The following is a 16,839-nucleotide window of genomic DNA, read 5'->3' as shown; positions in this document are numbered from 1 at the left end:
TCCTTTTGCCGTTGGTTCACCCTCCAATGGCCGCCGCGGCAGGCATGCTGCGGCCAGCGCACCGCGCTGAACAAAGGCAGGAGCCAGGTACTTATCCTGGTCTCCCATGGGGTGCAGGGCCCAAGTACTTGGGCCATCCTCCACTGTACTCCCGGGCCACAGCACTCCCTGGAAGAGGGGCAACCGGGACAGAATCCGGTGCCCCGACTGGGACTAGACCCGGTGTGCCAGCACCGCAAGGTGGAGGATTAGCCTATTGAGCCGCGGCACCAGCCAGCTGAGTAATTTTTGAAGCTATGACATTCATATATGTGTATCACACATATCAAGTTTCACAGATTTAGTCTTTTTTGCATATATCATAATTTCCCAAATGTTTTTGCAAAGAATGCCATAATGTAAGAGTGAAGTATAGAAATAAACTACCAGAGCTTAAGCATAACAAAACAAATTGGGCGTTAATGCTACCTATAAATTATATTAAATTAGATCTCTCCTGTTACTTTAGATCATCAATGATTTTGTATCAAAACCAGAAATTTTAAAAATACAAAAAAACCCCTACAACATTAAATAAGAGAAAAAAAGACATTGCTTTCATGCCCATTAATAATAAGGTTATTGCCAGTTGCAAAAGAAAAAAAATGACCTAAATGAAAGATCTCTGTGAGTGAGATCCCAGTGGAAGGAACGGGCCATCAAAGAAGGAGGTACCTTACTCTGATGGGAGCAGAGAACTTCCACTTTGACTGTGGCCTTGTCTAAATAAGATCAGAGTTGGTGAACTCAAAAGGCTTCCATAGCCTTGGCAGCTCATGACAAGAGCCTCGGGTGATTACTGATGCCATAAACAAGAGCGTCAATTGTTAAATCAACAACAGGAGTCACTGTGCACCTGCTCCCCATGTGGGACCTCTGTCCTTAATGTGTTGTACTATGCGAATTAATGGTAAAACTACTACTCGAACAGTATCCTATACTTTGTGTGTCTGTGTGGGTACAGTCTGTTGAAATCTGTACTTAGTATATACTAAATTGATCTTCTGTATATAAAGATAATTGAAAATGAATCTTGATGAAGAATGGGATGGAAGAGGGAGTGGGAGATGGGATGGTTGTGGGTGGGAGGGAGTTTATGGGAGGAAAAAGCCACTATAACCAAAAAATTGTACTTTGGAAATTTATTATTTATTAAATAAAAGTTTAAAAAAAAAAACAAAAAAATAAGGTAATTGCTTCCTGGTATAGTAGTGTTCCAAAGAATATCAATCTTTCTTTCAAGAAAGAAAAGGGCAGGGGAAGGTTTGCATATCATGTGTTATAGCCCTATTTTTCTGCTGAGCTATAGTGGTGATTTTTGCTTATATTTGTTGAAGTCTTTATTTACTGGAGTATGTTATATATGTTATATGTAACTTAAAATATGTTGTCTCAAAAATAATAAAAATATTATGTTAAGAAATATTCAGTACCACTCTAAATGCTTTAAATATTCTTGTGCTAAAAAAAAAGTGTTTAACTCTGTCATGCAATATTTCTCCTTCTCTGAGAAACACATTTTGTTGGTCTACAAAACAAAGTGTGGGAAGTCTTGCCTTAGATTCATGTGTTATCTATAGGCAAAGAAGCATTAGCTTTATTTATCTCTTAAAGTCGAAGAGATGCATCACTGGTATGAAAAGTACAAAATTTTATTTAAAAATATGAACTAGTTATTAACAAATACTAGAGAAATATTTTGAGGTTGAGAAAGTCCTTTTAATCTTTTAAGTATTGTGATACTAATGGAAATTATAATGACTAAGTAATGGCATATCTATTTTAAAAATGGATAATAACACAAATCATTAGAAAAAAACACGTAAGAGAGATGAGCTTTTATTATACCATCTTATAAAGCTCACATAGCATTTCTCATCATTCTGAAAGAGGTGTATTTGCCTTATTATCCCTCATTCCACCAACCATTCTCTGCTACAAAGCAAATATTTACAACATTTTAAGCTAAAATCATTCCTAGTAAGATATGCATTCAAGTATATTAAAATCTTAGGTATTAGCTAGTAATAAAATGCTTTCTCAATATAAGCCCCTCTAAACATGGGCAGAATTTTCCACAACTATGATTTTATTCAATTAGACTGGAGAGAAGTCTTAATGCACCTTTACAAAAGTACTTTTTGTGATCATTTGAAAAAACTTGCTGTTACAAAATATATATTGACTGAAAGAGTCCACCAAATTCTATGCTGCATTTCAAGAAATAGCAATATTTTGGGTGGAAACTATAAGAGCAAGACCAGTGTTTGCACCATTGCTTTCATTTAGAAAAGCGACAAGTAGGGCTGCTGAACAAGATGCAATATTTTTTGTTGTAATTCTACCAAACATACAAATTACAAGCTAAGATGTGATAAGAATTATTTAACTGATGTAGTATACTTGGCGCAAAATAGTTTAGTTTTACACCTTATCTACCATGTTCAAAAGCTCCTACAGTGGCAGTATCTCAATGATCTCCTCAGGTGAATCTTTCTTCTGCAACAATGTCCTTGCCCAGAAGCATCAATGTCTAATATAACCTTTTCCCCCACGAAGACAGGAATAAAGATTCCTGAAGTGAATCTGGTGCAAGCAATCACAGAAATACTTTAAGAAGCACTTTAAGAACTTGTTCTAATTGATGCAAAATGACCTTAGTGGATTTCTGAATTTTAAGATACTCATTTAAGTGGGAATCTTGCATTTTAAAATTCCCTTCTCAAATTCCAGGTAAAAAACTTATTGCATAGACATAATAGTTTTCCCATTCCCTTTCCTTGAGGTCAAGCACAGTCTATTTCCTGAAGAAAAATTTCACTTAAGTAATGTTAGTTGTACTCCTCTTGTATCTAATAATTTCTAATACACACATAACAAAGCCTAATAAATCTCAGAAATTCTCCCTGGAGGGAAAAAATGTGGACAACTGAATTTAATATCATATTGTTTTGTGAAAAGTCAAGTAAAATGTATTTTTAATGTTATAAGTATTTCTTACAATCACCCAGATTTAGTAAATTATATGTTATCTGCTAGTCCTCACAGAAGCATCTACTGCAATATGCTGAAATAATCATTCATGTGAATTTTAAGGTAAAGCTAATTAATGATTGTCAAATAAAAATATAGATGAAATGTACCACTTAAAACATTATATTTCTCAGTATAGCAGTCTCAGTCCATTTGCTATGGTCAAAAGTATAGGTTTGCATTCCAAACTTCTTAACAATCGACTAATCTGATTCCTAAACGTCTGGAAAAAATGCGTTTGTCCTTTTCCGAAAAACATAAGAAAGATTATTAGTGAGCTAAGATAATTTTCTACTTCTGTTTTGTAGATGTTAGTATGATGTTTGAGAAATGATGTTCAAAAAATAAAATTTTTTCATTAATTTATTGATGGAGATGGAATAAAAGTAAGTATAATAAATATTGTGCCATAAGTTACATTAAAAAAGGATGCAGGAACATAAACAGTATGCTTTTCTTGTTACTGAAATGATGAACAATTTTCACTAAGAATTATCTGTTTATGTTCCATAGTCCTTATTTTGTGACTTAGTTAATCAAGGTTAGGAAAAAGTTGTGAAAGTGTTCTCTGTAAAAGCAACTGCATTATAAAGCACTCAAATCTGTAAATTTTGCATTTCTAGCACCACACTCTAAATGCAGGCCAACTAAAGCAAAACAAAATAAGACACACAAAATCTATAGTTCTAAAAAACAAAAGGCAAAAAAAAGAAAAAAGTCAAATTGAGCTAAAGCATTATATTGATTTTTCAAATATGTATTTATTTATTTGAAAGTGAGAGAGAAAGAAGGGGTGGGGGAAGATATCTTCCATCTACTGGTTCTCTCCCCAGATGCTACTAATAGTCAGGACTGGGCCAGGTCAAAGCTAGGAGCCACAAATTCCATTCTGGTCTCCCTCAAGGGTGGCAATGCCCCAAATACTTGAACCATATTCTGCTGCCCTTCCATGCATATCAGCAGGAAGCTGGATTGGAAGCAGAGCAGCCAAGACTCAAACTAGTGCTCTAACTTGGGATGTCAGCATCACAAGCAGCAGTTTAACTGGCTGCATCACAGTACCAGCTCCTATTACTTAGATTTTTAAAAGTAGTAGAAAATTATATTTATATATGCACATAGAAGTATACTTCCATTAACTATACTATGTCCCTTCCCTACTGCTGATTTATTTATATTACCAGCCATTGAGAAATATAAACACAAGGGTCAGATGAAAGATTAAACTGTTAAATAAATTTTAAGAAAGGAATAGTTGATTTTCAGAACGCTATTGAGACCAGAATTCGGATTCCTGGCAGAATTAAATTTATCTACACTGTCACTAGAAATCACAACTGCTTATCACAAGCATGGGAATTTCAGATCCCAAGACCATACTGCTACTCCAAGTGAGCAAGACAAATGAAAGTTCATGAAAGTGTGTATGAATCGTCCTTTCAATTTCACAAATAAGATAAATGACCCTTATTCCTCAGAATGATCTGAATGAATAGATTGGCAAGAAGAATAAGAGCCACCTTCTACCACTCTCACAGGTGAGAAACAGCCTCACCAGTGCACTTAAAGAATGGACTCAGACCAGACTCAGGAAGTGCAGCAGAAGTGGGACTTTATTACAGTCTCGCAAGGACTCAGACCAGACTCAGGAAGTGCAGCAGAAGTGGGACTTTATTACAGTCTCGCAAGACACGGTGCCTGGTGGGCCAACACACCCTGGGAAGATGACAGCCAACTATTTATTTCCTAATATACAGGTCACTCCCCAGGTCCCTCCCTGACTAACTATGGAATTATAATCATTCCAGAATTTGCTTCAGTTGTTTTGGCCACCAACATCCTGTTTGCCTAAAAACTTTCAGGTGCAGGTAACCTAACTGTTATGCTAACTAGTTGTCTACTCACAGCTAAACATCTTACGTTGTATACTAACCAAATGTTTACTTCTCATATACCGGAAGTAGACACTATCTCAAGGAAAAATGAAGAGAAAATTAACAACAGCAGAGATCCATGTTTTGTCAATTAATAGTGATATATAAAATCTAGAAAAAGGGGCTGGCATTGGGGCACAGTATGTTAGGTCGCTGCATGTGATGCCAAGTTCCCATATTAGGGTGCTTGTTTGAATCATGGCTCCTCCACTTCAAACTCAGACTCCTTATAATGCACTGGGAAGGTAGCAGAGGATGGCCCAAGTACTTGAATCCTTGCTACCTATGTGGGAGAACAGGATGGAGTCCCTGGTTCTTGGCTTCAGTCAGGCCCAGACATGGCTATTGTGGACATTTGGGGAATGAACCAGCATATGGAAAAATCTTTTTCACTCTCTCCTTTCTTTATTTATAGCTCTACCTTTAAAATAAATAAATAAGTGAATCTTTTTAAATAAATACATTCTAGACAGAGTGAATGAGGCCTCTATTGGTTAAAATGTAGTTAACAGTCAGGGGCATTTTGTTGCTGTAAGTCAAAGCCGTAAACTGAATAGTTTTTAAAGAAAAAAAAACAGTTAAATTGGCTCATGATTATGAAGGCTGGTAAGTTCAAGATGAGGCAGTCAATTCAGTGAGGCCCTTCTTGCCGGTGGGGACTCTGCAAAATAGCAAAGTGGTACAGGCCATCACATGGTGAGACAGAATGCCCTAGCTCAGATCTTTTCTCCTCTTCTTATAAAGCTACAGTTCCTTCATATTAGGGCCTAACACTTATGGCCACAATTACTTTTAATTACTTCCCAAATTCCCAAAGTCAGATTCAGTTTCTACCCTCCTTTTTTTGAGATTTATTTACTTGTATTTGAAAGGCAGAGTTACAGAGAGGCAGAGGCATAGGGAGAGAGAGACGTCCTCCCCAGATGGCCACAATGGCCAGAGCTACACCAACCTGAAGCCAGGAACCAGGGGCATTTTCCAGGTCTCCCATGCGGATGCAGGGGCCCAAGCTTCTGGGCCATCCTCCACTGCTTTCCCAGGCCACCGCAGAGAGCTGGATCAGCAGTAGAGCAGCCAGGACTCAAACTGGTGCCAATATGGGATTCCGGCACTGCAGGCAGTGGCCCTATCTACTATGCCACAGTGTTGGCCTCTCCACCCTCTTAAAAACATCACAATGGGTGGTAAATTTCAACAGGCGTTTTGATGGATACACTCAAACTATAACAGAGTGGATGCTAGAAATTCAGAATACGAATTATCATCCAGGAAATTCTGATTCAAGATCTGAATTTTAAGAAGGTCCTCAGTATAAGAAGCACTGTATTAATTAGAAGTGTTTTCCTCAAAGTTAACTATAGATAATAATTTCTTATGTGTTTAAATAAAACTGATTTATCCCTATATAAATAGTTCATGGTATATATCAGATGCAATCATTATGATATTTGAAATAATTTTAGGTCATGGATAGTATAAAGAATTTCAATAATTTTGATGCATGTAGTAAAAGCTTCAAAGTGGAAAATACAAGCCTTATGTTAAAAAAAGCTGACTGAAGGATTCAAAAAGGAAGTTAGGATATAAAGAAATAGAGGCAGGAGGGTGGGTTTTGGCTGTGACACAGATGTGTGTAGCAGGGCTAATTGAAATATACCAAAGTGAATTAGGTATTGGTCCTCTGCCCAGTTCCTTAGAGACTCATAGTTCATTATTCAGAAAGTAGAAGGATGAAATACAAACAGAAATGGTATGTTTGCATATAAATTCTGAAAAACTTTGGGGCTGTTAGGAAGTGCCTCTGAAATCCATTCTAGTTTACATAACAAAATACTTTAGATGATGTAATTTATAAATAATAGAAATTTATTCTTCACAGTTCTGAAAGCTGGTGTCAGCAAATTTGGTGTATGGTGAATGCTTGTCCTGTGCTTTGAAGAGGATTCCTTGTTGCATCATCAACTTGTGTCAGAAGGGGCAACTAAGATCCCACCAGCCTTGTTGTGGGGCACTAATCCCATTCATGAGGGTAGAGCCCTCATGATCTAATAATCACAATGTTCATCTCTTAATATAATCATGATAGAGATTAGGTTTCAGCCTGCATTTTGGAGGGACATAAGCATTTAGACCATAATAGGACTCCAAATGTGTGTGCAATTAATGAAATTATTGCTTTTTTAAGAGTGCTGTTTTAGCACTTGGTCACCTTTCATGGTGGAACTGTCAATGCTACTATAAAGAAGAAATGCCAATGACAAGAGGCATCACTTATGACAATGACAAAGGCAAGATATCTTCCATTTCTATTGAAGATTTTAATGATGTGAAGAAAGAAGAGGGCTGATATTAGAACAGTAGATGATTATATATATATATATATATACGTGTGTATACATATATATAAATAATAAGCAGTGTCACTTTTAAAATTAAAATTTACCAGTTTAAAAAAGAATATCAATATATCAATAATGCAAATTAATATAGCTGGATCTTAAAAAACTATGAAATATCAAACCATGTACAGAAGTATTTTACACAATATTGTTTTCCTTTAAAATGACAAAATTATATATATATACTTGTAGCATATAACATGATGATTCAATGTATGTATACATTGTAGAATGGATAAATCAAGCTAACTAACATATACATTACTTCACAATTTCATCTTTGAGAACACTTAAAATCTACTCTTAGCAATTTTTAAGTATACAATATGTCATTAAATATACTCATCATATCTTACAAAAGATGTCTTGAACTTATTCCTCCTATCCAACTAAAATTTTGTGTCCTTTGACCAGTATCTCCCAAAGCCTCCCCACCCCCTTGCCTGGTGTAACCACCATTTTAGAAGATCTCTGTTTCTAAGAATTATTTTCTAATCTGATTATGGGTTAAGATGCACAATTTCAGGGCTTGCATTGTGGCATAGTGGGTTAAGCTGCTGCCTTGCAGTATCAGAATCTCATATTGGAGCCAGTTTGAGTCCTGGCTGCTCCACTTCCAATCCAGCTCCTTGCTATTGCAGCCAAGAAAGCAGCAGAAGATGGCCCAAGTGCTTGGGTCACTGCAACCATGTGGAAGAGTCAGAAGAAGCTCCTGGCTCCTGGTTTCAGCCTAGCCCAGACCTAGCTGTTGTATCCATTTGGGGAGTGAACCAGTGGCTGGAAGACGTCTCTCTGTCTGACTCTACCTCTCCTTCTCTGTAACTCAGCCTTTTACATAAATAAATAAATACATCTTTAAAAAAATTTTCTTCACCAAATCCTTAGTTGCTAAACAACGATACTGTAGTTTCTGTGCTGGAGTTAGTCTGTGCTCTTATCTTCAGTTTTCCATGATGACAACCCATCTTTGCCTTTATAGTGATGATGTAAATTTTAATGGTTGATGTAATATGAACCTAGCGTGACACCAAGCCTGAAACATTTCTTCCCACTTTGAAGCTGAATTCTCATATTTCCTGTCCTCTAAATTCTGCAACTTCCTCTACCCTGCTCCCAGAAGGATTCTCCATTATCCATTCAATGGCAAGGCAAAAGTGATTGACATACACTGTACTGCCAATTCAACTGAAGTCATTTCCATTCCTTTCTGTACATTCTCTTTAACAATGTGACTGCTATATGGAGAGAGAGGTTTCCCAGGAAGGATCAATGATCCTTCATCAAATAGTAAACGTTTCTGTTGAGTAGGAAGATGCAGTGACCAATCCCAAGTGAGGGATCCTATGGATTTGAGGTCAGCAAAGGTCATAATAGCACCAACCACCAGTTACAGCGGCCCACAGATTTCAGCCACTGTTTCTCTAAGAGACTCAGAGTCACCAAGAGGAATTCAACAGACAATGCAGCGGTTGGAACAAGGATTTACTCACAGAGAAAACAGTCTTGACTGAATCAGTGATGGTAGTATGCACCTGTCTCCCATAGACATCAGGTCGTTCACCAGCCACGGGCCACATGCAACCCTCTAGTGTTGTTGGTCAAAACCTGGTGCTCTTCCCACAGGGAATAGGTGCAGATACACTGGTGGGGCAGGTCACAGGCTTTGGCACTATAAGGAAGCTTATTGTATACACATAAAACAAGAAAGAATTCTAATGAGGAAGAAGAATCTGGCACTGAATTTCCATATAGGTGAATGTTCCTGGCCCAAGACACTGAATGGGCAATTTCAGAGAGGGCAGGACTTACGTAATGTCTGATCTCCAAGAATTTCTAACATTTTATGTATGAAATAAATGCTTCAGATTAGGGAACATTTTATGTCGTTGGACCCTTAAAGACATTGATAACTGATATGTATTTCACTAGATAAAAATTTAAGGGCAATATAAAATAAAGGAAAAATGAGATAAACCTATCATATTTTGGCCTGCTGCTTAAAAGTATTGTGAGTATAAAGGTAAACTGCTAAATAGTGAAAGAGTTGGAATAAATGTTGATATCTTTGCCTTAATTTGAAGTGGTAACAAAATATAGCTGTCTATCTTACATTTCTACTGGTACCCTACTATTTTATTGGCTTAAAACAACACTGGGTCTGGCACTATGGCATAGTGGGTAAAGCCGCTGCCTGCGGTGCCGGCATCCCATATGGGCACCGGTTCGAGTACTGGCTGCTCCACTTTCCATCCAGCTCTCTGCTTTGGCCTGGGAAAACAGTAGAAGATGGTTCAAGTGCTTGGGGCCCTGCACCCACATGGGAAGACCCAGAGGAAGCTCCTGGCTCCTGGCTTCAGATCAGCACAGCTCCAGCCACTACAGCAAACTGGGGAGTGAACCAGGCGATGGAAGACCTCTTTCTCTCTCTCTCTGCCTCTCTCTCTCTGTCTCTCTCTCTGTAACTCTGGCTTTCAAATAAATAAATAAATCTTAAAAAAAAAAAAAACCACAACAGGCATCATTAGCTACTGCTCTGTAAATCAGAAATTTGACCCAGTCTGGGTAATTCTGTGCTCAGGTCTCACAGGATTAAAATCAAAGTGTTGGCCAGGGATGTAGTTTACATAGGGGCTCAGGATTATTCACTGATATTGCAGTGTTTATTTACTACTCATGATTTCCAAATGACCCTTTCATCTTCAAGTCAGTAATGCTAACTTAGGTCCTTCGAAAGCTTTAAATCTCTGATTGTCCTTTATTGCTGCATTTCTTCTCACTTCCACTTCTCATTTTAATGTCTCATTTGGTTGAGTTAGGCTTACTTGGATAGTGCAAAATAATTTTACTAGTTTAAATAAATTGGTATTTTAAATGACACATTCAAAGTCACTTTTACAAACTATTTGTAAGACAACCATAAGAGCAACACAAATGGATAATGGTGAAGGGGTCAAAATTCTACCTATAACAGCCTGAACCTTGAAGCTTTGAGTCCTAGCTATGACATTGCTTCAGTGTTCTTCTCTCTAACCTTCGTTTCCCTGCTATATATGTTGTAGACAATATAAGGTATTGTTATTTTTTAATGCATCTATTGTATCTCATTTACATCAAAATAATAAATTACTGTTACCAAATTAATTATAACAGATCAGGCAGTAATTAAAAAATCAGTTCACACTTTGATTCTCATTCCTCAAAGGAAACCATTTTAAGTCATTCTAGCTTTTGTTATTTCTGTACTGTATACATACTTACATTGTTAATTCCATGCTATGAAAAAATAGACTTTCTATTTTTTTCTATGTTTATTTATTTATTTGATAAGCAAAGTTGGAGAGTGAGAGAATTTTCCAACCACATAAAAGCCTACAACAGTACAACAGCCAGGGCTGGGCCAAGTTGAACCCAGGAACCTGAAACACCACTTGGGTCTCCCACACGGATGAGAGAGATGCAAGTACATCAGGACATCATTTGCTGTCCTGCAAATGCATTAGAAGGAACCTTGATTGGAAGTGGAGAAGCTCAGACTCAAACTCACATTCTAATATGGGGTGCAGAATTCCCAAGTGGCAGCTTAACCCACTTTGCCACAATGCATACTCTTCCAGTTCTTTTTTCTTCCCCTTTCCAAATTTTTGATAATTATAATATTACTTGCATTACTTTTATTGGTTACTTTTGAATTTCTTAATAAATATTTACTTCTTGTCTTTAAAATTTGCTAAGTTCTCATAACTCCACAAGATGTATGAAAAGATAGTGAAATCATAAACTTCACATCATTTCTTCCCATCTCAAATCTTTCATTTTCTGTCAGCTGTAATTTATTTTGCTTTGTCAATATTCTCATTCATTTTTTGTCATTTACATTTTGGCCTGTAGTCACAATTAAATATTTTTATCTCTGTCTATGTATGAATTATATCTATCAATAAAAAGCCTACATGATACCACAGTTATATAATTATTTTTCAGTAGAAAGGCAATATTGGAGGATGGTATTTCCTTTCTCCATAGGACCAATAATCTCTGTGATAATGACAGGAGCTTATTACTCCTGTTTTAAATGAGTCAGACTTACTCTTCATAGTATAAAATGGTATATAATAATGTAATGAAGAAAAGACCACTAATATTTTACTTATTGGATAAAAAAGTTCGTTTTTAGGATAGCTGTACTATTAAGCAAAACTCACATAGTACTCTGAAAAGATAGAATCTAATATTTTCTTAGTTAAAAATAAAGAAGTTTGACCTTTAATAAATGCAGTTAAAATTATACTTATTCCTTAGCTGCCAGTTGAATTAAAAATGATGGTTATTGCATGTCATTTTGATAAAATGAACAACAAATGGCAGCATTTATGAACTACATTTTAAAAAGTAGATTTCTTCCTATTCCATTCTTGTTCATTCTTCACTTTCATTTGAACATTCTTTCTCCCACAGCTATTTTTTGTTCAAGCTGTGAGCATATTATAAAATAGAATGTCAACTTTTAATTTATGCAGTGAATTGAGAAATGAATTATTTAATACTGTGAGAATTACTTCATAATGTCACAGCGATATACATGATGTTTCTTACGAAAACGCATGTGGGTGAGGAAGCAATAATTGTGAGCTACTAATTTTCAAGGGCTTTTGCAACATTTGCCTTAAATTTTAGAAAATAAGAAAAGCAAAAACATATTTGTACCCCCAAAAATACATTTTCCACCATGAAAAGTGATTTCATTATAGTAAGCCATATTTCTTTCTTTCAATGGAGCACAATGAACCCAGAATCACGTTATGAGTAGATCTTAGTGAAAAACAATGTGACCAAAAGATCTGCTCCCATTAAACGCATTGATTAAAATGGCCCTATGAAAAATAATGGGAACACGTAGTGATTGTCTTATAACACCTAAATTCTAAAAATGTATTTGTTTTCACTTCATTGAAAGGAAGAGATACAGAAAGTGGGAGAGGTGGAGAGACATCTTCCATACATTGGTTCACTAACTCAAATGTCTGTAACACCTGAAACCTGGAATTCAATCCACGTCTCTCATATGGATGGCAGGGACCCAGGTACATGAGCCATCATTTGCTGCCTCCAAGGGTGCATATTAGCAGGAAGCTGGATCAGAGGCAGAGTAGCTAGGATTCCAACCTGGCACTCCAATATGGGATGCTGACATGCCAAGCTATGATTTGATTGTTGCATCATACACCCATCCTCTTTATTTGTGTAATATTATGTAAAACTAACACATAAAAATATTTTAGTTATATCCAATTCTTTGGTAATTGCATGGATTATAATATATTGCTAGCTACTCATGTCTGTTACTAGGTATGAAAATGGCAAACTCTTCAATAAGGAATTTAATTATTGTCTATTTAATCTGCATCATATATAAAGTGTTTTTACACATGGTCAGAGTCAGCATCATCATTTCTCTCTTCTGAACACATTATTAGTTGCCATACCCAAGCCCACCAAACCACAAAGGAAGATTAGACTCCATTCTACTAATTTTTATTTCTTCACAATTTGTGCATTTTGCTCAAAAACAAAACCAAGTAATGACCTTTGAAAAATAATTATACTAAAAAAAAGTGTGATGATTTCAACCAAAGGAACTACAGCTTGGCAAAGGAAATTACAGCATCTTTTTGAGAGACAGAGTTACAGAGAGCGGTAGAGAAAGAGATAGAGGTCTTCCATCTGCTGGTTCACTCCCCAGATGGCCGCAATGGCCAGAACTGCACCAATCCGAAGCCAGGAGCCAGGAGCTTCTTCCGGGTCTCCCATGTGGGTGCAGGGGCCCAAGGGTTTGAGCCATCTTCTACTGCTATCCCAGGCCACAGCAGAGAGCTGGATTGGAATAGGAGCAGCTGGGACTAGAACCAGCACCCATATGGAATGCCAGCGCTTTAGGCCAGGGTTTTAACCTGCTGTGCCACAGCGCAGGCCCCTACAACACCTTTATGTGGAAAACAGAGAGTAACATCATCATTGCATATTTCATTTTAAATTATGATCATATAAATGAATTATTAAATAGGGATGTCCCTAAATTAGCACTGGAAATGATGCTATAGCAACTGAAAATTCCCTGAGAAACCTCTATCTTTATTGTATTTTCAGATTAAGTATTAGATACCAACCTTTATGAAGCTACCCAATAATATGTAGCTACCCAATGCTACACAATAATGCTATCAATTTTGCATAAATATTCCTAAACTTTATAAAGTAAGCTTTATCTAGATAACTCATTTTCTTTTTTCTATTTAGTGCCCAAAAGTGCTAATATGCTCTACTTCTAAAATGATTGCTCTCATACACTCTAAAGTGATTTCAAGGAGAAGGACAATGAGCTTTGCCACAGATGTTTGTAGAATCTTAAATGTTGCTAATTAATGAAGAGAATAAGACCAGTACTGTGAACAAAAACACAAAGCAAAACAAAACTCCCACTGTGATTGCTTTACCATTCATTACCCCAGGACACCAACTTCTCTTTTACAAGTTGTATTCCAGCATGGTGGAGTCAGTGATTAAAGGGTCCATATGTTAGCAATATGGACACCCTGCTGAGCAACACAGGAGTGAATTCTACAGGTCAAGTGATGAGTTTGTTTTGTGATGGTGAATAACCTCAAACTTGGGAGTTCGCTAACCAGTTGAGTAAGAGAAGTCACGCATGTTAAAAAATAGTTAAGGCTTTTTAAATTAAAGAATAAATGCGAAAAAGCATAAAAGCATTGCATGTAGACATTGAAGAGATTTCTGATTTCAAAGACGCAGTAAGAAAGTTTTAATCAAAGGCTTTAATGTAGCAAGTGCCCTGGCACTTTCCCATGCCAAGTTATTTATTTACATTATCTATTTCATCATAATCACCAAAAACAAAATTTAAAATAGATTACATGCCCCATATTCTAGGAAGTTTGCAGACTATTTTGGAAACAAATATATAAAATTACACTGGATAAAGTAATATATGCACAGAAGAAATTCCACCTCAAATTTAATATAAATACTGAGGGAATGGAGAGTAATAGAATGGTTCAAAATGACTGATTTTATCCTCTCTACATTCTTGTCTCTGGCACAACCCTCAAATGCCCATTTGTAGTGCTGATTTTCTCCCACTTTTTTTGTCATTTTATGCCCTGTGGCTCAAATAATCTCATTGCTTTTGTTGTCCTTTGATACTGGAGCAATGCATTTATAGTCCTAGACAGGAGAAACTTACTTTCTTCATTCCACTTACTGACATGTTATCCTTTTCTCTTTCTCAGGGGTGGAATTTTGAATGATTTCTTTCACAAACTTTTCTCGCTCCTTCCTAAACCACAAGAAATCCACCTATTTCCCACTATTTTTCTATCTTTGCAATATCTCTGAAATTCATTCCATACTTTACACTTCTACATTTACCATGGTAATCCTGTATTTCACGACTGGACTAACTCATGCTTGTGTTCTTCAGATAGTATCACATCACTTTTCCTCATTCTGATTTATGAAACTATACTGATTCTCCTTGCCTATGCTATGAAATAAACATTCCCACAGCTTGACAGCAAGGTCCTCCTGTGCTGCCACGTTTGCCTCTCCATTTTTTAAAGATTTATTTATTTGGAAATCAGAGTGTCAAGGTTGTGGGGGTGCAGGAGGAGAGAGAGAGAGGGAGATGGGCGAGGGAAGATGGATAGAGATTGAAATCTTCCATCACCGCCTGCACTGTGGCTCAGGTTAAAGTCCCAGCCTGCAGTGCCAGAATCCCATATGGGCACTGGTTCAAGTCCTGGCTGCTTGTCTTCTAATCCAGCTCTCTGCTATGACCTGGGAAAGCAGTAGAAGATGGCCCAAGTTCTTGGGCCCTGCACCCATATGGGAGACCCTTAAGAAGCTCCTGGCTCCTGGCTTCAGATTGGCGCAGCTTTGGCCATTGTAGCCAATTGGGGAGTGAACCAGCAGATGGAAGACCTTTCTCTCTGGCTCTACCTCCCTGTGACTCTGTCTTTCAAATAAATAAGATAAATATTTTAAAAAAATCTTCCATCTGCATATTCACTCCCCAAATGGCCCCAACAACCAGCCTAGACCAGGCTGAAGCTAGGAGCCAGGAACTCCGTCCTGAACTGGATTCAGCTGTTCTGATATGGGATGCTGGTGTTGCAAGCAGCACCTTGCCCCACTGCACTATAATGCTGGCCTAACTTTGCCTTTACTTTTATGGTTCTCATGGTTTAGGATACTCTCTGCTAATCTACAATCTCTTAACTAAACTAATATTTATCAAGATTCATCTGCAATATATCAAGTATGTGTTTGCTAAAATTTGCATCATCCTCCACATATTCCAAACATTTCTGGCCTTCATGTTTCCTCAGCACTGAAGTATGCAATATAATATATTGCATTCTCTGTATTTGTGGCAATTATGTTACAAATCCTAAGAAGAGGAAAATTTCTTTTTTGATGTTTTAAGACACAGTAACCAAACAAACGAGAGAAAAAATGAAGGCTGCATATATGTCTGTTTTTCTCTTTGAACTTTTTTTTCTCTCTTGCCCTCTTCTCTTCTTCTTTCTGTTTCTTCAAAACAGAAAACTTTCATGGAGTGATTCTTACTAGCCTCAAGAAATCTGACAGTTGAAGAGCTCACCAATTTCTTCAGAATTCTTAATTTTATCTTCTCCAAGCTACAATAGAATAACAGGCAGATTGTTGACATTGCAAAGCAAACAAATTTTCTTCATCACTCCCACCTCCTGTCCCTTCAACCAGAACCTCCAGTGCCTGTTCTATCTGTCCTCCCAGCTTTTCCCACACACTCACCTCTACCACTTGACACCATAAAAAAATACCTCGACCATTTTTTCCACTCCAGAGATCTGATATTTTTCAGAGCTAAAAAAATCTCAGTGAGGTATTACAATTAATTAAGATATGAATGAGGTATAATGTCCTATTTTCACTTTGTGAAATAAGCTTATTAACCCAAATAAGGAGCCAATTAGTAAAATGTGAAGGAGAGTTCTTTTTGAACCACTTTAACAGAGGGAGTCTTAAAGTACATCTTTGCTTGCAGATTCCACCCCCGCTTCCTTGAAATGGCTAGAGAATAAATTCATTGGGTCTCTATAGGCACACAACACCTATCCTCACCACCATCCTAATGTGTGTAACCAGTTTTATTCCCATTTGGACAAATAAGTCTTTTTTTGTGGAGCAATTATGTGGTCTTGCATATGCATAAATTTAATGTCTTTTGTCTGTTCTGCAGTCATTAATATTCTCAAGGTGTTGCCTAAACTACATTGTCTCTATTATTTATTTTCTTTTTTTATACCAAATTATTATTTAGTTTCATGCCACTTTGACTGATAGCAATATATTTTTATCTATTTTTCTCTTTTCTG

This window comes from Oryctolagus cuniculus, chromosome X (assembly GCF_964237555.1).
Source record: "Oryctolagus cuniculus chromosome X, mOryCun1.1, whole genome shotgun sequence".
Taxonomy (NCBI): Eukaryota; Metazoa; Chordata; class Mammalia; order Lagomorpha; family Leporidae; genus Oryctolagus; species Oryctolagus cuniculus.
This window is presented reverse-complemented; position numbering follows the sequence as displayed.